Genomic DNA, 7,612 nt, shown 5'->3' with positions numbered 1-7,612 from the left:
GTTTCAGTATAATTTTTTTCACCTATGTTGTATATATTTGTAGTTTCTTCTTATAGCTGAGCGGTATTCCATTGCATAAAGGTATCACAATTTGTTTATCCATTCTCCTACTGATGGACATTTGGGTTGTTTCCAGGTTTTGGCTGTGAACAACCACCACAAATCTCTTTATGGACATACATGTGTTCATTTTTCTGTTGTAAATGCCTAGGAATGGAATTTCTAGGTCATTGGTTAGGTGTTTAATTTTATAAGAAACTTCTAAATACTTTTATAAAGTAATTATAACATTTTACACTACTCCTAGCATTATATGAAAGTCCTTTTTGTTCTACATTCTTGCTAACATTTGGTATCATTGGTCTTTTTTTGTTTGGTTGGTTGGCTGGTTGGGTTTTTGGGTTTTTTTTTGTTTGTTTTTTTTTTTGGTTTTTTTTTTTGCTTTTTCGGCCACACCTGAAGCATATGGAAGTTTCCAGGCCAGGGATCCTATCTGAGCCACATCTGTGACCTACGTCATAGCTCTCGCAATTCCAGATCCTTAATCCACTGCACCAGGCCAAGGATGAAACTAGCAACACCACAGAGAAAAGATCATTAATCTACTGCGCCACAGTGGGAACTCCTCATTGGTTTTTAATTTTTGCCATTTTGTGGATAAGTGATAGTACATTGTGTCTTCAATTTGCCTTTCCTTAGGACTAATGATGTTTTTACTGGCCATTTGCATATTATCTCTTGTGAAAATCTATTTGCATTGCTTTTCCACTTCCTAATTGTGCTGCTTCTTTTATTGATTTGTAGGAGATTTTAAAAAATATATTCTTGGAGTTCCCTGGTGGCATAGCAATTAAAGATTTGGCATTGGCATCGCTGTGGCTCAGGCTCCATCCCAGGAACTTCCACATGCCTAGGTCACAGCCAAAAAAAGGGTAAGGTTGGTCATTTTGGTTTAATTTTGTTTTATACTTATGTAAAACATTTATATGACTCTAATGTCAAATTTACAAAATAATATAAAGGTTTTTTTATTTTTTGGCCACCCCACGGTATATGGGATTCTAAACAGGCAACATCCACTGCACCAGGATAGGGATGGATGGAACCCAGGGCCCTGCCGCTGCAAAGACATGGTCAACCCCACTGTGCTTCAGTGGGAATGCCAAAGTAAGATAAATTTTTAAATGTCTACATTCCATCCCTAGTAGCCTTACAATCTGTTTCTTCTCTCCAAAGATAACTTTAGAATTTTTTTTAATTTATCTTTGGAGCCACTACTTACTATCTTTCTCAGTCCCTATTTGATAAGGCAGGAAATCAGACTGACTTTATATTTATTTATTTATTTGGCTGCACCTTCAGCATGTGGAAGTTCCCCAGCCAGGTATTAAACCGCCACCACACAGCAACCCAAGCTGCTTGCAGTGACAACAGTGGATCCTTAACCTGCCGTACCACAAGAGAACTTTAGCTCTGTATTTAAAATACTGTGTCTAGGAATTCCCATTTTGGCTCAGCAGATTATGAACCTGACTAGTACCCATGAGGATGTGGGTTCGATCCCTGGCCTCACTCAGTGGGTTAAGGATCTGTCACTGCTGTGAGCTATGGTGTAGGTCGCAGATGTGGCTTGGATCCCATGTTGCTGTGGCTGTGGTATAGGCCGGCAGCTGCAGCTCTGATTCGATGCCTAGCCTGAGAACTCCCATATGACGCAGACGTGTCACTAAAAAGCAAAAGAAAAGCAAAAAATAAAAAATAAAATACTGTGTCTTAGCTTCTTTACTAACATCACTTTGATCTGAGCTACATCATTGTTCACTCAGATTACTGCAAGTTCCCTGACTTGTTTCCCACTTTATTATTATTATTTTTAACCCAGGTCTCTCAGATCCCCAAGCATCAAAATTCCTGGGAGCATTTTATCCCAAAAAATGATCGGAGGCTAATGCTGGACATCATGAGAGTGGTTTCCAATTTTAATCCTTACAAGCTCTACAGTCTCTTGTCAGTAGAGCAGCCAAAGTGATCCTGCAAAAATTTAAGTCAAACCATGTTACTCCTGGGAGTTCCCATCGTGGCGCAGTGGTTAATGAATCCGACTAGGAACCATGAGGTTGTGGGTTCGATCTCTGGCCTTGCTCAATGGGCTAAGGATCTGGCGTTGCCATGAGCTGTGGTGTGGGTCACAGACACGGCTCAGATCCTGCGTTGCTGTGGCTCTGGCATAGGCTTGGCAGCTACAACTCCGATTAGACCCCTAGCCTGGGAACCTCCATATGCCGAGGGGTTCGGCCCTAGAAAAGGCAAAAAGCCAAAAAAAAAAAAAAAAAGTTACTCCTCTGTGAAAAAGTTTGCACATGTTCCCTATTTCACTCACAATAAAAACCAAAGTCCTAACAATGCCTACAAGGCCCTATGTGATCTGGCCCCTATTATCTCTGTCTCATCTGTTATTCCTCTTTTTCTCACTCCTCTAGACCAGCCATAATGGACTTCAGCTATTCCTTGAATGTACCAGGCATGCTGCTACCTTAGGGATTTTGTACTGGCTATCCTCTCTGCCTACAAGACGCTCTACCAGATACCCAAATGGCCAACTCCTTTACTTCCTCCAAGTCTGCTCAAGTCTCATCTTACTAAGGCCTACCCTGACCAGCTCCTGTAAAATTGCAACCTTCTCTGCCCTTGCGCAATTCTTTGCCATTGCCACACCAACATCCTTAATCACCCTTACCTAGTATTTTCTCTTTTTTGCCACAGCACTAATCACTTTCTGAAATACTGTATAATTTACCTATTTATTATCTATCCCCCTGACTAGAACGTAAGCTCCCAAGAACAGGGATCTTTGTGTGTTTCATTTGTGCTGGCACACAGTAAGTACTCAATAAATATTACTGAATGAATGACACATACACAGAAAGAATTCTAGGCATTTTTTTAAGCATATTTAAAAGATTGCCCCACTTAATTTTCTTTTCTTTTTTCGTTTTTGGCCGTCCCGCAGCATAGCGAGTTCTCAGGCCAGGGATCAGATCAGACCTACAGCTGTGGCAACAAGGGATCCTTAACCCACAGTGCATACCAGAGGCACCACTTATCCCATTGCACCAGAGTGAGAACTCCCCAACTTAATTTGCAAAAAACCATAAGGTGGAGTGCTATTATTAATATTTTTTTTCGTCTTTTTAGGGGCACACCACTGCATATGGAAGTTTCCAGCCTAGGGGATGAATCAGAACTGTAGCTGCAGGTCTACACCACAGCCACAGCAACACTGGGATCCGAGATGCATCTGTGACCTACACCACAGCTCACTGCAACGCTGGATCCTTAACCCACTGAATGAGGCCAGGGATCAAACCCACGTACTCATGGATACCAGTCGGATTCATCACCACTGAGCCACGATGGGAACTCCTATTATAATTTTACTAGAGAATTAAAGCATAGAGAGGACAAATGACTTGCCTAAGTTCACACAGTCAGCAAGAGGGGAAGTCAGTTTCAGAGAAGCAGCTGTGTTTGAGTTAGCCCATACTTCTTAAATTCTTTGTAGAATGAGATGGAATCTTACTTTCCACAAATAAAGTAAATCATAAAGGTAGATGTAAATAAATCCCTAGATGAGAATTAAGGATAACAATGCATTCAAGGAAAAAGAGACACCTGAACAGGAAGTACCAGAAGGACTAAGGGAAAGGCAAGTGGCTCAGACTGACTGCATAAGAGGTTAATGCAAGGAATTTGCAGGAAGTATTGTTAGAAAGGGAAGTTGGGGCATATGATGAAGGATGTTCAAGAAAGAACTGATGAGAAGACAGAGAAAAAGTATTTGTGACTTTGCATAACTATAGAGGGAACAATATTTCTGCAAATCAAGTATTCCTTGAAGAAAAGTAACTCTATTCTATGAATATCTTGGAAACAAAAGATGCATACACAGGCACAGCCCCAAAAGTAAGTTATGTATTTAGATTCTTTTTACCACCATCCTCTTAACTATGACAAGAAAATTCTTAGAGATCCTTACAGTAAGGGGTAGCTTTGTTAAGACTAAAGGAAAAGGTAGTATCGGAGGCCAAACACTAACCTCCATCTCGGAGGCTAATGGAATGAACAGGAGAAAATAGTACCTATAAATGGCTCTTTTTCACTTTGGGGACTCAAATCACTTTCTTAAAATGAAGAGCGTGGCAGGAGTTCCTGTTGTGACACAGCAGAAACGAATCCGACTAGTATCCATGAGGATGCAGGTTCAATCCCTTGCCTCACTCAATGGGCTGAGGATCAGGCGTTGCTGTGAGCTGTGGTGTAGGTCACAGATGTGGCTCGGATCCCGCATTGCTGTGGCTGTGGTATGGGCTGGCAGCTGTAGCTCTGATTTGATCCCTAGCCTGGGAACTTCCATATGCTGTAGGTGTGGCCCAAACAAATAAATAAATAAAAGAGTGTGGAGAGTGAGGGAGGAAAAAAGGGGATTTCCTCCTTGTCCTTTGTAATGCTCTGTACAGGGAGGGTAAACCCAGTGCCTTTGATCTTCCCGTTACTTAATGGACAAAGAATAACTAGGGAAATTATCCAACAAATGTTTACTGTTGGACTCCTCTGTGTGCCCGACATAGTAATAAATGCAGACTTCTCCCCATCTCAAACTTTTTAGAGATTATTTTACTCAGTGCCTTGTTAAAGGTTATGTTGCTCAGTGCCTTTGCAAAAATACCAGTGTTTGTGCTAAGAGGTGACCCTGTGGTTGCTGGTATACATTATGATCATACTATTTTCCCCAAAAGCCAAGGATAAGCTTCTGACACAGTGATCCTGTAATCCAACACAACTCTCCCTGCGTAAGGAACATTTTATAGGCAGAACTGAATACGGGGTGGGAATGTGAGCTGCATACATCTCATCTTGGATATTTTGCTTGATAAGACCATGCGCTTCAGCAGAGCAGGCTGGAATTCTGCCAAATGAGCTCAGTCCCCCAGAAAAACTAAAGACATTCATCAGGCTAGCAGGAAGGAGCCAGTATTTTTTCTTTATGAATTATCAGAGCTAGCTTTAAGTCCTATGGAGATCTTAAGCATTGACAGGACTGTGGTACCTTCCTCTGCCACACATAAATAATTCAAGGTAAGAGTAATTAACTCCAATAAAATTCTGATTTCTCTCATGAGGACAACTTCAATAATTTAAATACCAAAATGAAATTATTTTCACAAAAAATTTAGAGATGCCCCTTCACTTTGTTAAGCATGTGTATGATTTACCTTTTGGGTACTTATCACTATGTATTTTGAACTGATGAAGGCCTAGGGGTTGAGAATCTCTTAACTGGCTTAAACTTAGCCAAGGCTACAACTACCTTTCAAACCAGTTGAGATTCATACTATCTTCTGACTTGTGCCCACTCTAGTGCACACCCAAGGAAAGAACCTACAATGGTATCTTCCTTTTACATCTCCTCTAACCTCCTTTTTCAGTGATGGATCCTTAAAGACCCCTTCTACAGTTCAAGGGTCCTTCACCACAAATGGTTTGGAAAGCATTGGTTGTAACCACTTTGTCTGTCAATGCTGTATGACAAAGTGTGTGGAAGAAACTAGAGAAAAGGAGAGTTCCCAAAGGATCATACCTGGTCAGTTCAGTGTGTAAACAGTTAAATGAAACACTACAGTGGGTTTAATAACCACTAACACACGACTGCAAATGTCTCACTATCATGTATATCATGTTTCCAAGCAGATAGGCCTTTGAATGCTCCTGCCACAGCACACTATTCCTAAACACAAAATAGAGTTTTATACACTTTGCAATTCATATATAAACGTATTTCTTTAACATTTTTATTCACCTTTCTATGCCTTGCACATATGTGCATTGGTGTTTTCTGCCTTCAGTTGTAAAATTCTTCAGCATAGATGCCAAGACTCTATAGTTATCTTTCAGTACTATTACAGTCTATATTTGCAGGTCTAATTAATAAATGCCAATTCTAGCAAGTCTGCGATCACCGCTCTGAATTTCTGCTCCTACCATTCTCATTAGTGTGTAGTCCTTCCCCATACCAATCAGAGCTATTGTCTAACCTCTTTGTCAGACTTGATGAAAGCAGAGCTTATAGTTAACTGCCGCTGACCAGTTATACTGAGGATCTTGCTAGTTGCTATGGAAACTGTCCCCTTCCTCTCCCTACAACCTATTCTGTCTCTGCCTCCACGTGGCACTCTTTTTTGATTGCGGAAGAGGAGGCCTGCATATCTCTCTATGCTCTTTGCCAGATTCAGACGTGCAAATGGTGGGGTGGAGGTGTAGCAGAGCATTGTCTCATGTGTCATATAGGGTGAGGCATCCTCACCATCTTATGTTCTGCCGGTACTATTTCCCCCTCTCTGCTATAAAAGGGATTTTCAGGGCCATGTCAAATTTTTTTAATTGAGATAATTGACATAGAGCATTATGTTAGTTTCTGGTAGGGCCACGTCCAAATCGCAGAATGGATTGGATGTTTTGCTAAATATATGTCCCATGATAGGAACTAGGATTGCTGCGAGGTACTTAAAATGCAGACACTATCCAATCCTCCTCAGGGCCTCCGGAGAGGAGGTGGATCAGAACACCGCTCACAGGCAGCCTTGCTCAATCAGGTACTGTGCTCCTCTTCCTTCATTATACCATTCGGAAACTGTAAGACAAATGAGACCCAAAAAAGTACTGCTGGAGCCCTAGGGTTAAAGACAGGCTCTGTCTGATACGTATACATACAGAATGACTCAGTATCCTGAGTAAAAGAAGACACTGGAGTGCAGAGTAGGTAGTGGGGACACACTGAGGAATGGGGGAGGGGTAGACTTGCAGACCGCACCACTTGTACAAGGATGTTCCAGTCAGTCATAAAACAGTGTCAGCCTCCTTAGTCTTCTTTCACATCCCCCGGCTTTTTGCATTTTGGAAGGGCCAAGCCCTCTCTTGGTTCAAACATTGTCCCTTCTGTTTTGAGAATTCACTGGGGAAGTAATACCATTGCCTTCCAAGGTTACCCAACTCACTGTGTCACATTATTTGTAGTTGGGAAGGTCTTGCTTGGGTTTAACTGAAACACCCCTTGCTGCAGTCTGAGCTCACTGCACTCAGCAGAGATGGAGACCAGCCAAACACTATCTTCGGAATAACAACTCACCAGGGACTCAGGGCCGGAAGGTCATTCTGTCCCTCTGATACTGCACAGCTTCCCAGTGCACACCCAGGGCCCGAGGCTATGAGGTCAGGAAAAAAAAAACAAACAAACCCAAATTGTGTTAACACCAACATGGAAGGACAGAAGGATGCAACATAAACTCGAGGCAGAGAGGGACAAGATGGCTCCCCTCAGTTCGGGTGAGGCTGCGGAATTGCCAGATAGTACTTTTCCGGGGAAACATCCTAACTAGAAGCTTCTGGTGCCGAGGTACTAGACTCGCCCCTCCACCCGGTCCCTCAGATAACCCACTCCTACCCAAGTCGGAGTGAGAGATCTCTCAGGAAAATGAGTGGGGGCGGAGTGGGACAGCCACCAACCCCCGAGCCCCTCCCCAGGCCCAGCGAAACCGCAGAGCAGAGCTCCGCGGCC

The 7,612-nt window shown here is 42.4% G+C and overlaps 1 long non-coding RNA gene across 1 annotated transcript; it reads right to left on the bottom strand.

The window, feature by feature from the left end:
- Positions 1–402: 402 nt before the first annotated feature.
- On the bottom strand, positions 403–7,598 carry LOC100736659 (uncharacterized). The gene is made up of 4 exons (XR_014812715.1): positions 7,499–7,598; positions 7,184–7,259; positions 4,437–6,688; positions 403–489 (listed from the first exon to the last, which is right to left on the bottom strand). It is a non-coding gene; the product is annotated as an uncharacterized LOC100736659 (long non-coding RNA).
- Between the last annotated feature and the right edge of the window lie 14 nt (positions 7,599–7,612).

The sequence above is a fragment of the Sus scrofa genome, chromosome 1 (genome assembly GCF_054392235.1).
Source record: "Sus scrofa isolate SSC_HxYL_T2T_F1_AM1 chromosome 1, Sscrofa_HxYL_maternal_Yorkshire_Landrace_v2.0, whole genome shotgun sequence".
Classification (NCBI taxonomy): Eukaryota; Metazoa; Chordata; class Mammalia; order Artiodactyla; family Suidae; genus Sus; species Sus scrofa.
The sequence above is the reverse complement of the archived record's forward strand: the minus strand, read 5'-3'. Positions and strand labels throughout refer to the sequence as shown.